This window comes from Cryptomeria japonica, chromosome 8 (assembly GCF_030272615.1).
Source record: "Cryptomeria japonica chromosome 8, Sugi_1.0, whole genome shotgun sequence".
Lineage (NCBI taxonomy): Eukaryota > Viridiplantae > Streptophyta > Pinopsida > Cupressales > Cupressaceae > Cryptomeria > Cryptomeria japonica.
Window position 1 is genome coordinate 75,181,077 of NC_081412.1, and position 24,775 is coordinate 75,205,851.

Genomic DNA, 24,775 nt, shown 5'->3' on the forward strand with positions numbered 1-24,775 from the left:
GCACAACAATAAATGTGGACCACCAATACACATAGCACACAATCTAGAAACATCCATATGTAGCTTGAATCTCACCACAACAACCACAACGACTCGCATTACTAGAAACATCATCATCTTTCTATCGGAGCACAAAAACATCAACATAACTGACTAATAAACTAAAATATTATCTTATGGATATTCAAATCATGAACTACTTGAACTAAGGACACACATAAACATCCAAAATACATCCGCAACCACATATATTACAATTCTAGATCACAGCAAAACAAATTCACCAAAACTTCCAATACTGAACAACCAAATAACCATCCATAATATTGGATCTCATAACTCAATCAAATCATCATGTGGACCTCTAAAAAAATTTCTGAATCAACTAGAGATGAGTATCTTGAAACCCATTAAACCGCATCATTTCATCTGCAACACCTGGGCTCAACCAACTCAACCAATCTGATTGTAACATAGAAATACATATTAACTTCACATATGTTGACATCAATGACAAAATATTAGCCAATATCCAACAATCTCCCAACAATGCTTTCTTTCTTGGAACTTGCAACCAAACCTGGATCTATACACAAGAATAGAAAAATATTGTTTGGGGTTGTATAAGGGCTTGCCTTAGTCAAACCCTGGGTTGGGACTTAACCCTAAAGCATTCATGAAATGGAATATAAGTCTGAATTTGAATAATTCAAAGGAAATTATTGAGTTGAAACCATTATACCTCCACTTGATGATGCAATTCTCTTAAGATAATTTCTCCATTTGTCGATGCAATAACATGATTAAAAAATCGTGAAATCATAAATAAAAAAATTCTTGAAGATACCTTAAAGTATATTGTTTCTCCTTGAATTAGATCTACTCTTGAATTCTTGATGATAATATTTTCATGAGATGTGTTGTTGTAAAATCTAGCTAAAGAGAGAGAGAGAGAGAGAGAGAGAGAGAGAGAGAGAGAGAGAGAGAGAGAGAGAGAGAGAGAGAGAGAGGTCTTTATACCTCATCAAGCATTCCAAGGTGCAAAAATCAGAGCAAGACAACACAGAAAAATATTTCCTACCTAACCGTGTAGACCATTAAGTGGTTTAAATTTGAGCCAAAAAATCAAGGAGTGAGGCACCCTAATTGGTCCACTCTTGGGAGGAAGACACACAGATGCCCTTACTCCCTCCAATATAGGCCCAAATTTAAACCCAAGGCCCGAAATGCCAAGGAGAAGCTATGATTAAATTTAAATTGGGTTGTGATGTTGGGGTAAAATATAAAAGGCCTCACATGTTAAATAGAGCCTAGATAGGTGATAAATGAGGAGATAAAATAGTTAAAGGGCATACTTATGATTAAGGGCCCATGCAAGATTTTGGTGAGATTTAACTAAGTGAGGACTTATAATAGTAATTTAAATGAATAAAAGGTCCTATAATGAATCAAAGAATGATAGATAATAAAATGAGTGCAATGAGAGTGTGAAATTGGACACCCTAATTTAAGGTATATAATTTACAACACTACATTTAGCCCCCACTTTAGCAGAGTATGATCTTATGATCATACTCATGATAAAGTACAAATGAAGAGATAGAGCATCCGAGAGAAAAGTAAACTAGGGACAAGATAACACTAAGGGATGATCAAGCCCCCAAGCATAGGTCATATCAATCCATACAAGTAAAATTCCAATACACACAACACAAATAATGTCAACATTAAAACACAAGATTCAAAGTCAACTAGTTGAAGAGACCTCTATAATCAAAATTTATCAACCACTAATATCATTCATGACATGTTATTTCAAGAGCACATATGAAGTTATAATAAGAACAAGGACATACACCAATTCAAGGGAGAAGATACCATGATCCAACACTAGCAAAGTGTGTTATGCTATAAGCTCATGGTACAGAGAGAGAAGGAAGAGTTGATGGGCTATCAAGTTGTGTTATGCTAGTCAACTCATCTTAAGAGAGGGTTTTGGTACAAAGAGAGTTGATGGGATAACAAGTTTTGTTATTCCAGTCAACTCATCTTAATAATATGCACAATAGAGAGGTCAAATGGTCTAGCAAGCTATATTATGCTAATCAACCAATCCTAAGCATGACCAAGGAAAGTATTGTATCCAAGAAAATTCACTAAAAATGGTGTGAAGGAGAGTCATCGGGCCCTAGAAAGTTGTGTTATGCTAGTAGAATCATCCTCAAACTTTTGAATAAGGATAACGAAACAAAACACAATGTTCATTAGGAAATCCCATAATTAGCACAATTGGATAGGAAATAGGATAACCAAACAAAGCACAATTGGACAGGAAACAGGATGAGTGGAGGAATAATAGGATGTGAGATGCCACTTATGGTTCCACTTCATTTTGACTACAGAGGATGTTGAAGATAATTTTAGCTAATTAAATATGAATAATATTTAATTATTTTATCCATATGGTGATGAAATGGCATGATGGTGTGGGAGGTGAGTTATAAAGGTGATATGGATTTCACGATTGAAGAATTAGGTTAGATGGGAAATTAAATAATTAAGACTATTTAATTAGGATAGATTTTAGAATATTTATGATGAATTTAAATTATTTTATTAAATAGTTAATATTTAATTAATAATTTATTTTAGAGAAATAAGATAATTGTAACAAATAAGTAAATTATTCAACTTATGTATTGGTAGAGGAATAAAATCATTAAATAAATAATTAATATTTATTTAAATAATTATCTCTAGTCATTTTTAGGTGTTTACATTTTTCCCCTCTTTAAGACTATAGCATCCTAAAATTGCACCCCCTACAATTTTGACCACATTTTGGGCCCTTACCTTAACGATCTCCTCCCCATGCTTGATCGGGACCTATTTATGCCTCCCCTATGCAATTGAGCTTCATTTTTCCACTTTTCACCTTGCATAGCCTCTGGTTCCTAGCCTAAATTAGGGTAGGACCACGGTGCCATGCCCTGGTCCTCCCTAATCATGACCTATTTTGGCCCCTATGCCCTATCTCAAGTTTGAGTAGGAAATAAATCCCCCATGTCGGCCTATGTCAGAAAATTAAATGTTTGATGATAGGAAGGTATATAAGGAGGTTTTCCCCTCTCATTTGGATGGACAAGCATAAGGTGAATATACATCTCATGAAGGCGGAATTGGATCTCAAGAATTCAAGCATCAAGCGTTCAAGCATTCATCATCTAGCAGTCCTCAAGGTTGCATATTCTTCATCTATTCATTGAAGCAACATTACATCAATCATTTGCAAGCATGTGTCTGTGTTAGGGTTTTTTCATGTTCATGCCATTTCATACAACATATGTGATTACATCTAAGAAGAAAAACATCATCATCATCTATTGTAGATCTTAAGGTATACCTTTCCATCGTTTATTTCAAGAATGGGGTTTGACTTCGGCAAACCCCTTTTCCCAACCCAGGCTTTCTTCTTCTTTCTGTGTGCAGGAATTAGGTGTGCACCTATACTTCTGGAATTATGCTTTATTTTCAAAGACAGAAAAAAGCCTTTTCAATGCATAGAAAGTTCAGAGGACCGATAGGAGGGGGACCTGGTTTGGACACATGGTCCCTATAACTTTTGGCAGATTCACAGAGCAGCTCTGAGTCATGTCAAACTTCTCAAATTCAGGTGCATGATGAAATCCTGAATCTGTAGCTCACTGTTTCTGCTTACTTTGTCTTTAATTTCAGCACTTTATTTATTCAACTTACAAAAGAGGATCAAACACAATCAATCTACTTAGTATTTAGTCGTATCATTTGAGATTGGATCTAGTAGATACATCCCCTCTTTTGAATGTAAAATCCTTCGAGTGAAAATTGACTTAGTGATTTTGCCAAGCCCCGAATTTTCCACTTTACATTTTGGTGAACCCAACTCCTTACATCATTAATTCTGATTTTTGTTTTCAGATCTGAGAGTATATAATTTAAAATTCAAATTTTCATTTACAAGTTTGATTTTCTTGCAAGTTTTAAGAATTTAGAGGTTAATTTCATCAAAACTCTAATTTCTATTTTAAAAATTAAGCTTGTGAAATGCTTAATTTGGATTAATTATTTTAGATCTGAACATTCATTGAATCTGCAAATTCAAATTTTCATCCACAAGACAAATTTCCCAATTAATTTTTAAAATTAAGTGGTTAATTTCAAAAACCCTAATTTTAAACTTTTAAAATTGAGCTCAAGTGGGTTGTTTAAATTTTGAATTTCCCTCTTCAAATTTGGTTGCTAAATTAAAATTAAAATTCAAAATGCAACCTTGGATCAAATTTCAATTTCAAATTTAAATTTTAAAATTAAGTGCACAAACCCTAATTTCCAAATTTAAACTAATTTTGGTGCATTTTCCAATTTTTCAAATTTCAAATTCCAATCTTAGATGTATTTTGAAATTTAAATTTTCAATTAAGTGGTTCTTTCTACAAGATCCTAATTTTAAATTTAATTATCTTGTGGATAATTTCAAATTTAATTTTAAAAAATATTAAGAGGTTAATTAAAAGAGCCCTAATTTTTAAAATTAAATTAATTCTTTCATTTCTCAATTTTTAACATTTCAAATTTTAAAATTAAGAGGTTATTTAACAAACCCCTAATTTTAAAATTAAATTTTTATTGGATAAATTCAAATCTTTTAGTGGGTAATTTTAAACTTAAATTATGAGGTTATTTTCAAGGCCCTACACATCAATTTAAATTTCCTACGAGGTTGCATAATTTTTTGAAAACTGAATAATCATTTTTCTAAGATTTTAAATTATTCAAATTCCAAATCTCAGCTTTCAAATTCTCATTTTCAAATTTTGATTTCACGTTTTTCAAAAAAAAATTCAAATTTGAATCTCATCAATTTAAATAAATTAAGTGGTTTTATTTATAAAATCTTAATTTATTTTCAAATAATTTGATTGAACTTAAATTTCAATATTAATCATGACAATTAATGGACTTGATCTTTTTGCTATTTCACATATGACTACATTACTTTTTACGTACATTTATTATAATCATGTGTTGGATAATGGCTTCTTTCACTCCATGTCACTTCTTTTCATTCATAGCACTTGAACATATTGCATTTTTCAGATTTTTAAGTTGATTCCTTTTCATAGATTAGATCTTAAACCCTTCATTTTTCATTTATATTGTGCTATGGTGATATTTTAGAGAAAATGCATTTCATACATAGATCACCTAAAAGCTTTTTTAGATCCTAATCCTAGAGATGAAAATGAGAAACCTAATACTGTACCTCCCCTAGGGTATCCAATGTGAATGAAGAAAGAGATAATACTCATGTCAATGATCTCTCTAATGGGGAGAAATAATTGAAGAGTAACATGGCCCCATCTTCTTCTCATATACATACCCTTGTGCAAGGGAGGCAAGGTCAAAATATTGGTTTTTTCATCTCTCTAGATCCTTCTTATTCTCCTCTAGCCTATCATAAACATAAAAGCATATGTAGAGAAGATGATGTCATGCATTTCAATCATGATCTGTCTCCCCATATAAAATTAAGAAAATACGAGGCCTTAGATGATAAGGACATTCCTTCCCAATCTACCAAAGAGGATATGCATGATGAAATAAAGGAAAATCCTCCTTTACAGGATATTCCTTCTTCATCTACTAATCCTTTCATTCCTTCCAAACATACTTACACTAAAAATTTCAAAGAACTTCATTCCTTCTAAACATACTTACACTAAAAATTTCAAAGAAATTTATTATAATATTCCCCTGCCTTCTCAATTAAAAGATTCTTATAGGAGTGGCTTTCATATAATATCAAAACAAGGTTTTAGAGGACAAGGACTTGGAAAATTTAAACAAGGAATTCGAGGCCCTATAAACCCTCCTACACAAATAACCACAGAAGGCCTAGGGAATTATCATAAATCTCCTATGTATGAACTCCTTAGGATTGAAGACTTCAAAAATGATCTTGCAAGATAACAAGACATTAGTTCTTGTAAAAGAGATTCCTCTTCAAAATCATAGTGGTAAAATTTAATAAAAGAACTTATTGATAGTGGTAAAGTTAAAATCATGGATGAAAATCCTTCCTCTAATAACAACTCTTGTCCTCAATCTAAAAAGAATAAACCTACATCTATTAATGATCAATAAATATTAGAAACTAGAATATTTTGGAGATTGAACTATGATAAGAATATTGCTTTTCCTTTCATTAGACCTAGTTACAATTATAAGCATAAGAAAGGTGATTTACATTATCTTTTTCATAATTATTATTCTCATTCTCTTGGAAAGTTTAAATCATTTAAGGAATTTTTTCAAGAACAATATGACCGTGCTCGTATATGTCTTTCAACAGATCTTGCTCTCTTTCTAGGTGAAAAGGTAGTGCCTTAGCACTCCTTTCACCCTCACGTTGCTCCTCACCCTATGACATAATTAGTGAGCTTAATTGGGGGCTCTTTGTCAATAGAGGTGGTGCTTCTTCAACATCAAATATCTTGGAGGTAGCAACATGATTTTTCCCCTTTCGCTCCTCTTTTTTAGGTTTCACTATTTTCTTTGTGATTGCATTATTCATAATCTGATGTCCTTTCTTGCATGGAATTACCATTCATACGAGCACATGTTTGTTCCTTTGACAAAACCTATTTCTTTATTGAAATGTTGCATCTTTTCTGAATAATCTCTCCTTAGAGAACTTTTCTAAACCTTCTTCTTCCTCTTTTCAAAAATTACCTCTTCTTTTGTGTTGTGTTATTCATTGCATGATATCCTTTCTTGCATAGAGTTATCCTTCATGTCAGCACATGTTTGTTCTTTGGTTAGGACCTATTATTTGTTTGAAACAATCTATCTCTTATGAATAACCTCTCTTTAGAATATGTGTAATTTTCCTCTTTGTCCTCTTGCTTCAGGAGCAAGGATGGTTTTTTCTACCTCTCTCTTTCTATCTAATGTTTCAATATTATCTTTAGGGGTTTCTTTTTTCATGTGTTGATATCCTTTCTATAAATGGCATCTCTCTCTCTCTCTCTCTCTCTCTCTCTCTCTCTCTCTCTCTCTCTCTTAAAATATTACCATTTCTTTGGAGATGCATTTCACATAAACTAATGTCTTTTCTTGCATTGGATATTAATTCATGTGAGTTTATTGTGCATTTCCTTATGCTTAATCTCTCCTTCAAAGATTGTTTAATTATTCTCATTATCCTTACACTTTGGGGGCAATGATTGATTTTTCCTCCTCTCTCTATCCTCTCTAAGGATCTACTTTCCCTTTGTGGAGTGGTGTTTTTTCATGACTGGGTTTCATTCCTTGTGTGAAGTTATTGTTTGCTCAAGGATTATTTCTTATACAAGAGGTGTAAGTCCTTGGCTACAACCTCTTCTTCACGTGGCAATGTATATCTATCATAAACTTACACCTCACTTTGACTCAAAAGTTGGTCATCCTTCATCAAGAATCACTTTCACCTAGAAATAGGAGGAAGGTATGAATTATTGTTCTCCTTCCCTTCTTTTTGCTAGAATATGTTATGTTTGTTCAAGATAGCTCCTCTTGGAGGTAGATGTCTTTTGAGAAAATATTTCTTCTCCTCCAAGGATCCCCTTTACACTTGTTGCAAGATATCTCTTTTTAAACTATTTTATCCTTGCTTGAAGAGTATTCCCTCTCTAGCTTGGATTTATGATATTATTGCCTAAAAGACATCTCCTTGGTGTTGAAGGTAAGGTATCCTTGTCTCTAGCTTTCTTAAGACATCAACATGGAACTATGTTGATATCTTAAGGGGGGGCACTCTCCCTTGTACGATATTGTACTGTAACTCTTACATATAATTTTTGCATGTCTTAAACGGGATGTTCATTCTCAAAACCAAAGTAAAAACTCTTAGAGCGAGATACTTCACACTCAAAACTAGATGCAACATTCGATATATGTCTTATATAAGTATTAAATGAGATGGCCTCGAAACTAGACATGTATCTGCCACTTAAGATTTGCACATTTTCACACACACAATCACCCCTTGGCCTTTGCATTTACATTACATGTCTTAAACAGGTTGAAGCACACTCAAAAATAGAGTAAAGACTCTTACACGGGGTGCTATACACTTGAAACCAGACATCACTTGCACACACGCACGAGGATGGGTGAAAATAGCTAAAAGAAGCTAGACTATTCTTACTCTCCTTCGCATATGGATCACCTAGATAAAAACATCTAGGGGAAAGTTGTCCATGTCCTTTCTTGCCACAGATCACCTAGATAAAAACATTTGGGGGCGAGTAGTCCATGCCCTCTCTCATCATTCTTCTCAAGGATCACCTTGTTAAACACATCTAGTGTGTATTTATGCTCTGTATTCTTCATCTCATGAACTCATAATTTTGATATTGATAGTCCATGGATGATGCTTTCTTTTCTCCTTTATCTGATCATTTGTGTTCGTGAAATGGCATTTTCAAGAATGGTATTAGTTATTGAGACATTTTGATATCGAGGTCTCTTTGGCTAGTTGACTTGAGGGCTTTTTTTTTGTCTTTAGCATTTGGGTCTTGTGTGCCTTTGTGTCTTTCCCGTTGTTTGTCTTTTTTTCTTTATTTGTCTTTTTGGTTTTTGTGTCTGAGTAGCAGTGGAAGATAGGTATGTATGTGACATTGATGGATGTTTGGTAATTTCCTGGAAGGTTGGGTTCTCTGAAAGATGTGTTGCAATTCATATTTAGTGTTATTTTGGGGCTGGAATTCAAGGATGTGCAACGACATTTGTGTAGTGTTCGTATACTGTTTTGGGTTCGATATTTGTGATGGATGTAGTGAATTGTGATGTGGTCTACTTCTCGTTCCTTTCCACCACTAGAACGTTTAGTGTTGATCTATTTTAGATCTTTTTCTTGGACGACTTAGAATATTATGTTTCCCAGAGATAGTATATATATGTGGATAATTTGAATGAGTTAGTGTGGCATTTTTTAATAGAAATTCATGTGAAGAGATGCGAGACTGAAAGGAAAAATCTAATTGATATGCGAAGCAAGTATTGCTGATAGTTATCGAAAGTAGTTTCAGAAGTGTAGATTGTGTTTCAGTGGTGGATTATCTTTTGTCTCTTTCTTTCTTTAACAGTGAGCCTTTCTGTGCAGTGAGCCCTCCAACAATGAGGCTTTCTAGGCAGTGAAAATTTTTGTAGTGAGCCATGTTTTGTAAAATTACCTTAACTGGTGTCACCTTAACCGGTGTTTTATATTGAGAACTAGCATTCACTATGGTTTTTCCCTTCTAGGGTTTTCCACGTAGATTCTGGTGTTCATTGTGTTTGATCTATTATGTGCATGTGCATTCAAGTTATATCTACTTTAATTAATTATGCTTGTTGCACCAGGTCTGTGAATAAATTTGAAGAAGGTTTAATTGTCAACTGATTCAGCCCCCTTGTAGTTTCCTGAATATTCAACAAAAACCTCCTATTTTCTTTATTGGCTCATATAGTCAATTAGGTAGGTAGGAGAACTTGACTAGTTTGACTACTATCCACAAGTTTACAACAAAAGGAAGGTTTATCTTTTGGTTAATAATAGAAAGTGACAGAAGTGGCCCCCTCTTTTGTAGATAAAAAGTATCTCGTTGTTAGATATGATTTATTTTGGCCCAAAAGTGTCTGAATTGTGTTCTTTCACCTTGATCAATAAGAATGAAACTAATGTGGCTATTGAATTTTATGTTCTCAAGACTAGAAGTATATCCTTTGTATCTGTGTTTCATCTTAAATTCTATATCAACTTTGTCTCTATCTAGTTCACTTTTTTAGATGTGGATTTGACCATGTTGTTTCTTATTCTACATGATTCATTCTTATATCAACTCTACTCTTAGGATTGACAATATTTAAGAATAACTTTAGAGTTCTATTGGATCACTATTGTACACATTCTCCTACACCAATGCTTAAAAAATACCAAATTTATAGTTGTGTAAGGATGAAAGACAATAATTGATTAGAGAGATGTTCTTGATGATAATATTGAAGTAAATGTTATTTTTTTAAACACCCACCAAAATGTTCTTCTAATAATTGATCATTGAATTCTAAAATAATCTAGGATGAGAGATAATATAGAGGATACATGAATGGAATTGAATGACTTTAGATACTATGTTATAGTAATATTTCATAGAAATATTTGTTTAGTTGACTTTAATGACTAGTAAAATGGGTTGGAGTATGCTAAATTTAAATGCGAATTTTAAAAATTTGGGGGGCAAATATTTGGACAATAGGTCAATACACACTATTGGAAATTATCTATTTAACAAAATAATGAAGTCTATGTAGAGAATAGTTGTTTCAATATAGAGGGAGGTGTAAATGTAGAAGTGTAAGAAAAGTGTTTACCTATAGATATAGTAAGATAAAATGTCTAATAATGTCGTGTAAATATGTAAAAATGAAGACATAAACTTACAAAATTAAATAAAATATGACATAAATATACAAATTTAACCATTATAATAATCTATTTTAAAATACTTAAACAAATAATTAGCCGATAGACTATTAGCCCACCAGGACTGTCTCACGCACGTCGCAAAAGTCTTCATTCCAAATCATTGTTGAAAAATTCCGGCAGGTGGCAGTTTTTGGTGGTTAATTAAGGTGAGGCAATACTTACGACATCCTCCATCCGGGGAGCAGCGTAGAGAGTGGGAGGAGCTTTCCTGTGAATCGAGACTTCATATTTCTCTAATATGTTCTTCACCAGATGGAAACGACCAATCAAATGCATGAACAAAGCTTGCAAGTGCAAATTGTATCATACGAAGCCCCAGATTATATCTCCAGCACCTTCTTCGCCCTCTACTGAATGGTATTATTTGAAAATCTCGTCCATCAAGATTTATTTTTTCATAATTGAAACATAAAATTGATTTAAGTTGTTATATTATTTAAAATTCAAATGCTTAATTTGAAATTTGCACTCAAAAAGTGATGAATAAAAATATATTCACGATGTCACATGGAAAAATTTAAAATGCCATATAATTATGTTTTTGAGGAGTTATTAATCTAGATTCATTTTCCTTAGTGAATTTTTCATCTAATATTAGTTTCAAAATTGATCTTCACGTTCAAAAGATCAAAACTTTGAATGTGAAAAATGATCTACATAAAAATTGGCATAGAGAACCCACTTGTCTTGATGTCTTGATCATAGATCTTCAACGATGTGGAGAGAATAGATGGTTTTTAGGAGCTTTTATGCTTCTTTGGTTAAACCTAACTAGCATTACTATATTTTGAAAATCTATATAAAAATGTTGAGAGATATTACTTCTCAAAAGAGGTAATACTTACTATAATTGAACCTAAACTTTTAAATACCAAATAAAAAATAAAGAAACATATAATGTGATATATATACATATATATCATATATACAAGATAATAATACAAATGTCGCTTCTTATTACTTTGATTACTTATAGCTTATAGTTCACACTTAAGTTTTCTCATCCTTTATAGCTTCAACTAAACAACAATATTTTTCAATTAGGGAAAAATAAGGTTTTGAAGGGGCCCCAAAACCCTTTACAAAATGATTCTTAGAGGAATAGAATCAGAGATTAACATCCAAAATAAAATGGGCTGCATGGATAAGCGTAAGAAACAACAACCAAAGAGACAATAAAAGCCCAGTCGAGCACAAAAAGACAACAAGGAGACCAAACCCAGACACATATAGAGCTAGCAACTAGAAAACAACACAGACCTAGTTACATAAGGCTTTTGAGGGTCTCAGTGACCTCAGCCTCGAGTATATTCATTGTATCAGTAGTAGTCTTCATAGCTTTGTAATCCACATTCTGAATAGCCGCCTTTTTCTTAATATTTCCATGGGTCCTTTTGCAAGGCCCTCCACCCTGAGCCACCTCAGCATCATCCCCAATAATAACAATAGCCCTATTCGGCTGCTCCAGACTATTCACCATAGTATTCATAATAACCACAGACTGTTTGACAATTTTGTGACTGATTGCCATAATAGTTTTGAGGGTGTCTTGGATCTTGTTATAGCTTTCCTCAACACAAGTAATGTGATCCTCCAGCCTTTTCATCAACTGATCAACCCCTTCACTTGTCTTCTTGATGCAGTTCATAACCAACTTCTTCTCAGCCTCAGTCCAATTCCCCTCATTATTCTAATTACCTTGAGTAGAACCAGCAGGGATCGCTTCCATTTTGCTTCACAGGGCTCTTTGGTTGATCCTTATCTAATTTAGTACATGGAACAACCATTTGAACATGCTAAAAGTGTCAATAGAATGTTCACGAACCATGCCCAACACATTATCATAATCCTCCCTCTTATCGTTAAGCTTGACACTTTTGGAATGAAGGTCTTCAATATTAACCACACCCACATTACTAGTCTCCTTATTGGATAAAGGAGAGGTCTGGACATTAGGGCATTTTGGGTCCTTACCATCTTCTGCCTTCTCGCTAGAAGTGGGGTAGCCATTCTCAGCAGAATTAGAGGAGGAGGACATAACAATGTTCTTTTGCCCTTTAATACCCTTCCTCACCTTAGTTTTTGAACTCAGGGGTATTTCAATTTTAGCTTTTTCCAAGGGAGGGGAACTCCCTTCAGACCTAGACCCAGAGGCTTCATTGTTAGAGTCACCTGCACTACTCTCATCATTCTAACGAAACAACAATTGTTGTAACATGAAATATTTACTTTATTTTCTTTAGAGATCTCTTTATGTGCACTATTGATCTAAATCCCTTCACTAACTACAGAAAAAGAGCCTAATTCCCATTTGTGCAACATCAAATGCTAAGTATGCTTACAAAGTTAGAAATTATATTTATAAATTAGAATAAAAAATAAAAATTCAGGAATCAATGCCAAACCATGATGATATCATCTTGGAAATTTCAAAATCCTCAAGTCATCCTTATTTCCCACCTCACAAACTAGCAGAGGACCAGTTCTTACCATTCTCTCTTGCAAACTAGTAGAGGACCAGTTCTCAAAAAAAATGATGGTCGTTTACGAGCTTCATGGATACTACCAAGAAATCTATGCCTAAATGATTAGGGGTTTCCCAATTCTACACGGAGAACTATCATGAAAATTTCCATGTTCGTGAAAATTTCATGAATCCAAATTAAAAAGCTCTCGTGAGACTGCTTGAGATAGTTGAGTCCAAACTAGGAGACTTTCTAGTATTATAGGGGTGTATGTGTTTTTTTAAGTGGTTTTATTAAAGTAATTCTCATATGTATAGGATGGTAGAGTCATTTTTGGTATGATTTTATTTATTGTAACCACTTTATTTTTCTTTATCGGTAATGGGCCAAAGCCGACAAGGTGTACATACCCTACCCCCTTGTGGTATTTGAACTTGTGACCTCTCTTTCAAGAGAACGAGTTCTTTACCACTAGGCCAACTCAGGTTGTTATATTGTAACTATTCTAATTAACTAGTCATCTTACTATTTAGTTATAATAAAGTAATTATTTTATATGTGGAATGGTAAGAATGGTCTTTAACGAGATTCTATATGTTGTAATAAATTTCTAGATGAAAATTATCTTGGTATTTGCAATTGAAGTGTATGTGCTATTGGGAGGTTGCCCCTCAAAATGATACTATGAAGATAATAAAATTACTCTATTTCTTTCATTTTATATAATTTTGTATGTTCAACTTATCTAGGCATACAAGTTCATTGTAAGTGGCATCCATTTAGAGAAATTTTTTCGTATCCACAATGTTTTCTCTCCTTGAAATTGAGTGAGTTATTTATAATTAAAAACTGGTTACAACCACAACAATACTAAATCTATTTGCTATTTTTTGCTAAAAAAACCTCATATTGAAGAGGTCATAAAGGTTTTTTTTACAACTAGCTCTAGATCATCTTTGACCATATGAAGTTCATGATTCTCTCATACTATAATTGATGGTATGGCTTGGAAAGGAAACCCTTCCCTCCTTCATTACAAACCTTTATCCACAATCTAGTTATTCCCATAATGTTAAATATTTTGTTCTTATTTTAAAACATCCAATATATGGTTTCTATCCTAAAAAACAAACTACAGAAAGAGGGAAAAAATAGTATTGTTACTATTGTAACATTTTTTTGGGCACCAAGTACCCGAAAGGATGAGGTGGTAACATATGATGGCTATTCATATAAGCTTGGAGAGGAAAACTTTTCAAATATTAGGTTTTCACTACAACAAATATGGTCCTAGAAAAATCTTTGATACAAAATATGGGGAACCTCCTACAAACTATTAGCCAAAAGTAAAATATAGGAAAAAAATGTTCAAAATGACAACACAAAATATATTTTTGCGTTGAGTTAAGTATAAATTTGCTACAAACTATAATTGGCCTCTTTAAAGGGAAAATATTATTTGACTAGCACCAAATAAAATATAATTAATAGATATTAAAAAGCACCAAATAAATATAATTAATAGATATTAAAAAGCCTACACCCTATATTTATACTTATTCTCTCAACCTAACTGATATTTCTAAATCATATGAGATTGTTCAAATAGGTCGATTAATGACTTACAAAACATATGCATTCAAGTGATCACTAATAATGATATCATAGATTGGTCTAAAGGGCCAATAAGAAATAATTTAACTAAAAATGTTATATCATAAACCATTATATACTTTTTCACACTAATTAAATATTTAGGAATCGTACTCATGGTCTTATAAATGTGTTAACACAAACCTCACCAAAGAAAGTTTAGAACATATAGAAATTGGTTACTATGATCATCAATGCACATCCTAGCAACCAATCACCATGAGAACAAGAAAATTCAAAGTAATTGCAAATTAATTATTAATAAAAATGAGATATGATGGTCCATTAGGTGGACCCATCATAATACATACAACAAAATGAGCTCAAGAAGTATGGTGTATATCCATCTCAAATGATATAAATAGTCTATTAACCCTACATTGGAATATCATAAAAATTCAACCAAGAGCTCCACCCATGACAAAATCATCCATATCATCATAATATCAATGGTTCTATGGTCATAAATAAAATTATACATTTACCCAAGATATCTAGCGAACCATCCACAACACTTCACACTAGTCACAAAGTAACCAAATAATGGGCCAATAATTATGACTTGGTGTCTTTAAGACCAATGGTGAAATGATACACTAAACATCAAAACAAGGTGAAACTAGAGATCATATATTTTATTGTTTGTTAGCATAGGCCAACACTATCCAAAGAGACATGGGAAAATCTTATGATCTAATCATATGCAACCAGTTCTACCAATGTTCTAGTTTTCTATTTACCACTCCTTTTTTTTGGATTGTATGCATTAGTAGTCTCCATCCATATAGTATGTTTAAAGAAATAAATTAAATGTATTTTATCATATCCTCCACCATTATTTGTTCTAAAAATTTAAATCTATTTGTTGCTTCAATTTTTAACTAAAGAATTAAAAAAATTAATTCTTATATTTGAGAGAGTATATCCACAATTTTCAAGAAAAATCATTTACAAAGATCATATTTTATTTATCTCATTCTTGTGATTGAGCATTCGTATAACCACTATACATAAGATAAAGAAATTATAATGTATAAGTTTTATAATTCTCTTGAATGGATCTATATGCTACTTTCTAGCAACAAATCCTTACAAGCATATGTATGTGGATTTATACAACCAATACCAACCATCAAATACTTCTTTGACAATAAAGAAAAGATTTGATATTTTAAAGCACAAACAATTGATGTTGTAATTATCTTGTAGAGGTATGCATCCCTGAAAAAATTCTCCTATATATACAAATGATAAATCTAATATGTATAACATGTTTTCTATTGTTCCGATAACCACAACATGGTATAAATTTTTCACATTCTTAATAAAAAAATTATTAAGATAAATTTCAACTCTATGACCATTTTAAATCATTTTATTGACTAAAACAAGATTGGTTTCAACTTTTACACCAAAAGTACATCCATAATTTCCTAATTTTTTACATCTTTTCCTTTCATGGTAATTCTCCAACACCTTGAAAAAAATGAAAAATGAATAATTGTCTCTCGTAAAATGACCTTTTGGGAGCCTTTATCTTATCTCAAGAACTTAAAATAGTTGATATTATATGACATGTGCTAAATTTCTCTTGAATAAAGATTATGAGCATCTTTTGACACCCCATGTGAAACTAAAGAATCAACACATTTTTTTTTATCATTTTCTTTTTGAAAAAAAAAAATGATTTCCTATGTTGAAATATTCTTTGAACACCTCCTTTTTCCTATGAGATTGATCTCATTTCTAACTTAAATAATTAAAAAATTAGTATCTTAACTTTCTTTTCTTTGATTATTAGTAAATATTAGATTATAATTATTTTGTCTTCTATGTGATCTTTTTCATTATTATAGTGACATGAGATTCCTTTATTTCTATACTTAATCATGATTGATTCAGATATATTGAAAAAAAAATCTTCTCTTTAGCCACTTAAGTTTGTCCACCGCTACATGGCTCACAATTTCAATTCTGAAATTTTTCTTATTCATTTATTAATATTCCACATAATTCTTCAAGTTTAATATATCAATTAATTTTTCTATTTACTGTAAAGTAGAAATAAAATCATGATGTTCTTTTGAAAGACTCTCAACAAAGAAAACAACAAAATAAACAACCTTTGAATTTTCATGTTTGACATTCAAAGTTGCAAGTTGATTTATCATACTCTTTTTTTATAAGATGTTATCAATTTTAATCCTTCTCCTGATTTAAGACAAGTTGATTGTGTTTTTTAGATACATAATTTCAATTTAATACTTATCTTTTTATATATTTTACACAAAAAAGTGGAATTTTTCTTCATAGTTTTTAGGTATTAAATATGTTTCTTGATTCCAACATCAATTTGTCTTAGAATAGTTGCACAAATATTCACATCCTTCTTTTCTCATTAAAAATATTCAGTAATATCATCATTTTTTATTTCTAATGTAAGGTCGCATAATTTTTTATTTATAAAATTAACACAATCCCTAGTTTCTGTTTTTCATAATTTATTCTCTTTATTTTATTCAAATTATGTGATGCTTGTGTGAACCCATGAGTAAATACTAATTACTCAACAAAAATAAACAAGAGGAAGAGAAAACAACCAAAATATAGCCCAACACGCAATTACGATCTTTCAAGATAAATCCCACAAACATATAAAAAATTCTATTTTATTATTTTTCATTCAAACTATCTTTCTTATTAGTCAAACAATCAATAATTTAGAATATTTATGATAAATAATACAAATATAAAGAAAAGTGAAATCAATTATATCTACCTAATTTCTCTCTTAATTGTGAAGAAATAATTAAACTCTAGATAGTAAAAGCATGATAGTATCAACATAAAGACTTGTATAACTTAATAAACTATTTGATTCACTTGTCACTAATCTACATGTAAGAAACACCCTATTTAATATATTTGTCTTACAAAAATCAAATAATTTTATACAACTATTAATAATATTGAAGATCTATAAAATCAATAAAACAAACTATCTTTAAAAAAGAATCACTTACCCAAAATCGTTACTTTTTCTTAGCCTTTCTCCATTTAAAAGAGAAAATTTAAAATGAAGGAAAAAATCCCCTCTTTCTTTTTTCCTTTTACACTCATGTCAAAAAGCAAAAATATTAATGGTAATTTTTTAATTCACAAAACAATTAAGGTGATATATACATTGTCTTATAATTAAAGATATAAACCCCTTTCAAAGAGGCATTTAACTATTGATTATTTACAAAATTATACATGTGGATTATATGTAGTTGATTACGATTAGCATATGTGATTACTTATATATGACAGAATGTTTATGATTCGTATTCTATTAAAAACATATGTCATTTTTCTAGATGAAACAATGAAGTAATAAATGAATATAACTTTTTCACTAACTAAAATTTATTTAAAATAAATTCAAACATCTCATATATATATATATATATATATAATATTTTTAAACAAATAATACTTTATATAACTACTCAAGAAAACACAAAGATACCACATTTTATAACATAACCTTTTATTTCAAGTGCCAATAAAACTATCAAAACTATCAATACCAGATTATCCGATCTTTCCAAACTCACCGATCAACATCTCACACTACAAACCACATATCCCAACATTTATCATATCAGAAAAGGAACTAAAATGATTTAATTCACACCAGATACATATAGATCATATGCATACCAGATACATATAGACTATCATATAGTCCATGTACAATCACTAACAATAACTTCCTATATAACATGTTTGTTCTCCTGTCTAAGAACCACTAACCCATTTACTTTCCTATCTGCTACATGTAGTATGGCAACACACCCAAGGTTTTTCTAAATGAGCAGGAATTGATACTTATGCCTCGGATAAATACAAAATTGCGATTGACGTTCCATTACAAAAGCCCCTTTTATATTATAATGTCCTCTTGGTTCAAAGAGCGGGAATTGAGAGTACTAACTCTTCAAATTCTCCATTATTTCTTTGTTATTACATACTGTCTATTTCTAAAGTTTATTACACAAAACATACTATAAGAATGACAAAACCATAAACAAACCAATTTGAAAAGTATCTATAATTGTGAATCTGTCAGCACGATCCAAGAATACCAGAAAAATCTCCCAAACCACTCAGATTCCTCAAAATATCCAGACCATTACCTCTTCCTCCTCCTGGATTGATTATATTCAAAATACTAGACAAATCCTCCAAACTACCCAATCCATCACCTCCTCCTCGACCCATCATACTCATAAAATCAAAATTATTCAATGAACCTGCCAACAAATTTTGCATTATGAGTTCCATTCCTGGTTGTCTAAACATGTCATAATTCATGTTCCCATTATCATATGCAGATGGAAATGGTGGATTTTGTTGTTGTTGCGTATATGAATGGCACAGTTTAGCTCGGCATATAAAATGAAAGTTACTGCTACAAATGAGTTAAGAACAATGCCTAATACATCAGTAACTAGGGATACATTGATTGGAAAACTTTCAGCTTTTGAAATTGAGGAATTTGGTCCTGTTGCTACTATAAAGACAAATTTAGCTTTTAAAGCATCAACATCATCTGCACCATCATTTGACAAGTTTGATTGGAAAGCCTTTTATGCAAGAGAACTTGAAGAAAGCAGGAGAGAAAATGAAGAAATTGAAGAACTTGAAGCACTTGAAGAACTTAATGTTTTAACTGTAATAAGACTGGTCATATGGCTTCAAGATGCCCTGATAGACATGCTAGACTAAGAGAAGAAGCTAGAAGAACATACAAGTCTAACCCTGAAGATCAGAGATACAAATTTAAGAAGAATAAAGACAAATCTTGTTATCTTATTGATGAAGGAGTGACTGATGATTCTGATGAGAATCGGATAGACACTAGATGGGTTTTTGTTGCTATAACAGAAGATCAACCGGCACCTACAGTTCAACCGATAGAGTAGGCCTTGGCAGCTAAAATTGAAGTTAAAGATGAATGGATCATTGATTCAGGATGCTCACATCATATGACTGGTGATAAAAGTAAATTCTTGACTTTTCAAGAATATAATGGAGGTCTAGTTAGATTTGGAGATGATAAAGCTTGTTTGATCAAAGGAAAAGGTACAATATCTCTTGATGGTAAGCATAATACTGACAATGTCTACTATGTTGAAGGTTTAAAGCATAATCTTTTGAGTGTTGGTCAATTAGTTGAGAAAGGATTTCAGTTACAATTCAAGAATGGAAAATGCAAAATTATGAACAAAACTAGTTTAGAAATTGCAACCGGTAATCAAACTAGAAGTAATATCTTTCATTGAATTATAGTGAAAAGACATGTTTGATTGCACATATTGATTAAAGTTGGCTATGGCATAAGAGACTCTGTCATGTAAATTTTGATTGCATGGTAAAAATCAGTACCACTAAGGCAATTAGAGATTTACTTAAGATTGTTAAGCCTCACAATCCAGTATGTAAGGAATGTCAATTTGGAAAACAAGTTAGAGCTACTTTCAAAAGTATTCTAGAAAAATCTAATAATGCTCTTGACTTAATTCATACTGATTTATGTGGTCCAGCTAGAACTAAAAGTTTACAAGGTGATAGATATTACATGCTAATCATTGATGACTATTCTAGAATGTGTTGGGTTACTTTTCTCAGAGAAAAATCAAAAGCACTTGGGAAGTTCAAACTGTTCAAAACAATGGTAGAAAATAAAACCGGTAAGAAAATAAAATGTCTAAGATCAAATCAAGGAGGAGAATTTACATCTAAGGAATTTAATGCATTCTGTGAAGTGAATGGAATCAGAAGACAACTATTATCACCTCAGACACCACAACAGAATGGAGTTGTAGAAAGAAAAAAATAGAACTATCTTGGATGTAGCCATAAGTATGTTATCAAAAGCAAACCTACCACATGTATATTGGAGAGAAGCAGTAAGTATAGCAGTCTATACATTCAACAAAGTTCACATCAAAGGTGAAACCGGTAAGACCCCCCAAGAACTATGGTTTGGTATTACTCCTACTCCTAAATATTTCAGAATATTTGGAAGCAAATGTTATATTAAAAGAGATGAGTATATTGGTAAATTTGATCCTAGAAGTGATGAAGTAATATTTCTTGGTTATTCATCTAAGAGTAAGGCATGTAGATGTTTTACCAAAAGATTGCAGAAAATTGTTGAGAGTACAAATGTGAAGATTGATGAACGATTCAGAGGAACTTCAAGGTATATAGACTTTGAACCGGCAACAGAAAATATGACAAATGAACCTACACTGAACCCACCAGTACAGAATGAAGATCCAGTTACACCGGTATCATCTGAAAATTCCACTATAACTGAGGAACAATAGCAAACAAAGACACCTTGGTATGTCATACTAAATCATTCTGAAGATCAGATAATTGGAAACAAGTATAAAGGAGTTACGACAAGAGGAAGATTGACAAATGAAGAGGTATGTCTTATTTTTCAAATTGAACCATCATCTGTTAATGAGGCATGTAAAGATAAATACTGGATTAAAGCTATGGAAGAAGAATTAGAGCAAATTAAGAAGAATAACACTTGGACATTAGTTCCCTGGCCTAAAGACAAAAATGTGATTGGAACAAAATGGGTATTCAAAAACAAACTTAATGAAGTTGGTAAGGTTATCAGAAATAAAGCAAGACTAGTGTGTAAGGGATATTCGAAGGAATTGATTATAATGAGACCTTTGCACTGGTAGCTAGAATTGAGGCAGTTAGATTATTCTTAGCTTTTGCAACACACAAGAACTGCAAAGTTTATCAAATGGATATTAAATGTGCATTTCTGAATGAAGATCTTAAAGAAGAAGTTTACATTGAACAACCTGATGGATTTTCTTTGACAGATAACAAAGATATGGTTTTCAGGTTAAGGAAAGCTTTGTATGGGTTGAAGCAAGCTCCAAGAGCTTGGTATGCAAGATTGGATAATTATCTTTTGAAGATTGTTTTTTCTAAAGGTAATGCTAATAGTAACTTATATTATAAAGTGACTAATGATGACATCTTGGTTATAGAAGTTTTTGTTGATGATATAATCTTTGGAGGAGAGGATGGATTATGTAAAGACTTTTCTATTGAAATGCAACAAGAATTTTAAATGTCTATGATTGGAGAAATAAAATTCCTTTTAGGATTGCAGATTTCACAAACTAATAAATGTATATTCTTGAGTCAATCCAAGTACTTAAAGGAGTTACTAAAGAAATTTGGGATGGAGAACTCTAAACTGGTAAGCACACCTATGACTACAAATGACAAATTAAAATTAAGGGATGAATCTACACCTGTTAATCTGACTAGGTACAAATCTATGATAGGAGGTTTACTGTATTTGACACAAACCAGACCTGATATCATGAATGCAGTATGTATTGTTTCAAGATTTCAGAGTAATCCTAGAGAAAATCATGAATCAACTATAAAAAGGATTTTTCGATACTTACAAGGCACTACAAATCTTGGATTATGGTATCCTAGAGATGAAAACTTTGAATTATGTGCATATACAGATGAAAATTGGGCAGGAGATGTGGATGATAGAAAAAGAACCACCAACGGAGAATTTTTTCTTGGAAGCAGATTAATTTCTTGGTTGAGTAAGAAACAAAGTTGTACATCTTTATTAACAACAGAATCAGAATATGTTGCACCAGCAACTAACTGTACACAGGTACTATGGCTTAAGCAAATGTTGAAAGACATAAAGGTAAAATGCAAGGAACCTATTACTATCTATTGTGGTAACACTGCAACAATTGATATATCTAAGAGCCCGATATTACATTCTAAGACCAAACATGTTTCTATAAAATTGAAGTTTCTAGGGAAAATGTTGAAGCAAAAGAAATAAAACTGGTTTATGTGAATAATAAAGAGCAGATTGCAGATATTTTCACTAAACCTCTGCCTAAGAAAACCTTTGAATATCTTAGAGATTAGCTTGGGGTCATACCCCCACTGATAGAGACTTAGGAAGTTGATGTTTGTCATCAAATGACATAATTAACAAAGAAATATTTTACTCCGGCTTTGATGAGGAAGCTACTTCTCAGGGGGAGTAGTTGGTATACTGAATTAGTTGGTATTTTGTATCTAAAAATGGTTTTTATATTACTTTGGCATTTGATGTTAAAGGGAGAGAGATTGGTATATGGAAAAACACAAGAAAGACACATGTCACTCTCAGGGGGAGAGATTGTTACTTTGGGGAGAGATTATTTATATCTGAATTTTGATTTCTAGTTACGATGCCTTTTTGGGAGATTGTTGGTTTTTGGTATTTGGCATTTATGTTTTGGCACTTTGATAGTTTTTCCATCTTGTGTTGTCATCAATGCCAAGGGGGAGATTGTTGGTATTTTGGTCTAGTTTTGTCATTTATGTCAACACCTACTAACATTTATCAACTCTAGCACTTTTGAGAATCAGCAACATTCACCGGCAAGCAAATGACTCATGCACAGAAACTGGTATCTAGTACACCGGCAAGATATAATGATCACTGGCACTTGGAATGGCATGGAAAACACTTGGTTATGTCAAAGACATTGTTTGGATACTTTGTCTTGAAGATTTATTTATTGGCATATTCGTATTAGCATATTTGTTGTTACCGGCAAATAGGTCCAGTTTATACACCGACAGGCTTATCTTTTCTAGATTAGCATGTCATGCTATGGAGATGATTTATAATTTTGTTGTAAATGCATTAAGACAACATGTTGAATAGATTATTGCATCGGGTATTAATTTATTTGTAAATTGATTTTATTGTAATATCCTTTAGAGTCGACCTACTAAAATTGGTCCTAGGTTATGATATAAATGTAAGATCTTATTTGTAAGATCGAATAAGAAATGCAAAAAAGGATTGTGCGAAGGTATATGCAAGAATAAGCAGAGCTATACATGCAGACATCATTTGAAGGTTTAAGAAGGGTTTTTGTGAAGACAATCAGAACTACACTGATACTGAATCCGACATAGAAGATGCTAATTTAAGCAGTATATTCTTATTGGATTTAACCATCCAATTGTAGTCAATGTGATTCCTATTTTGTGTTTCAGCAGTGAGCTCTAGGCGCTTGGCCTTTCTGCATGTGCAGACCCCATTTTGTATGCACTTACTATCTGCAGTAGTATCATCTGATTGTGGGTAAGGTTTCCCACCGTGGTTTTTCCCCTTACATGGTTTCCATGTACATATATTGGTGTTATGTGTTGTGGATGACTTTGTCTTTTTGTTTCATGCATTAATCTTTACTGGTATTGCAATTAATTGATAAAACTATCTACCGGTATAAAAGACTAGTTTACCAGTATTAAGCATTAAGTTGGTTAAGTTGTTTTTAGTTTGAATTTATTTGACAACTAATTCACCCCCCCCCCCTCTCATTTGTCTTTGAGACCTAACACCCTCTACCAGAGCCATCAATTCCGCCCAATTGTTGGTTTTGATGCCAACCAGGGAAGCAAGGGTGGCTATTTCTTTGCCTTCCCAATTATGAACAGAGCATCCTATCCCTGCATGCTTCGGATTGCCATGGGATGCCCCATCAAAGTTTAACTTCACCCATCCTTTGCCTAGGGGCTGCCATCTGCATACAGCTCTTGATCAAAGACTTGCAATAGGACCATCCCCTACAAAGGGAGGAAAGGCTAAGCCCTCCCAACGTTTATTCATCTTGTCATCCTAATAAGTTATAGAGGCATTCTTCAATATGCCTGATGAAAGTTGGTTGTTCAAGACCTCAATGATAGCTGACTCTATCCTATTAATGATTCTTAGAACCTCTAGTTTTTCATTCTTAAAGAGACGTCTATTTATTTCCTTCCATAGCTCCCACATTATGGAAGATGGGAGAGCTATCCATAAACCTTCAAAGAGATAGCCTCGCCTAAGGTGAGGCCAAGCTTTAAGCATTCCAGAGATGGTGTGGGGGGAGGCTGTAGACCATTCAAGTTTTTTGGTGAACCAGACCCAACATTGGTGAGCAAAGGGGAAATTGAGAAGGATATGATTGGTGTCTTCTTCGTCTACCTCGCA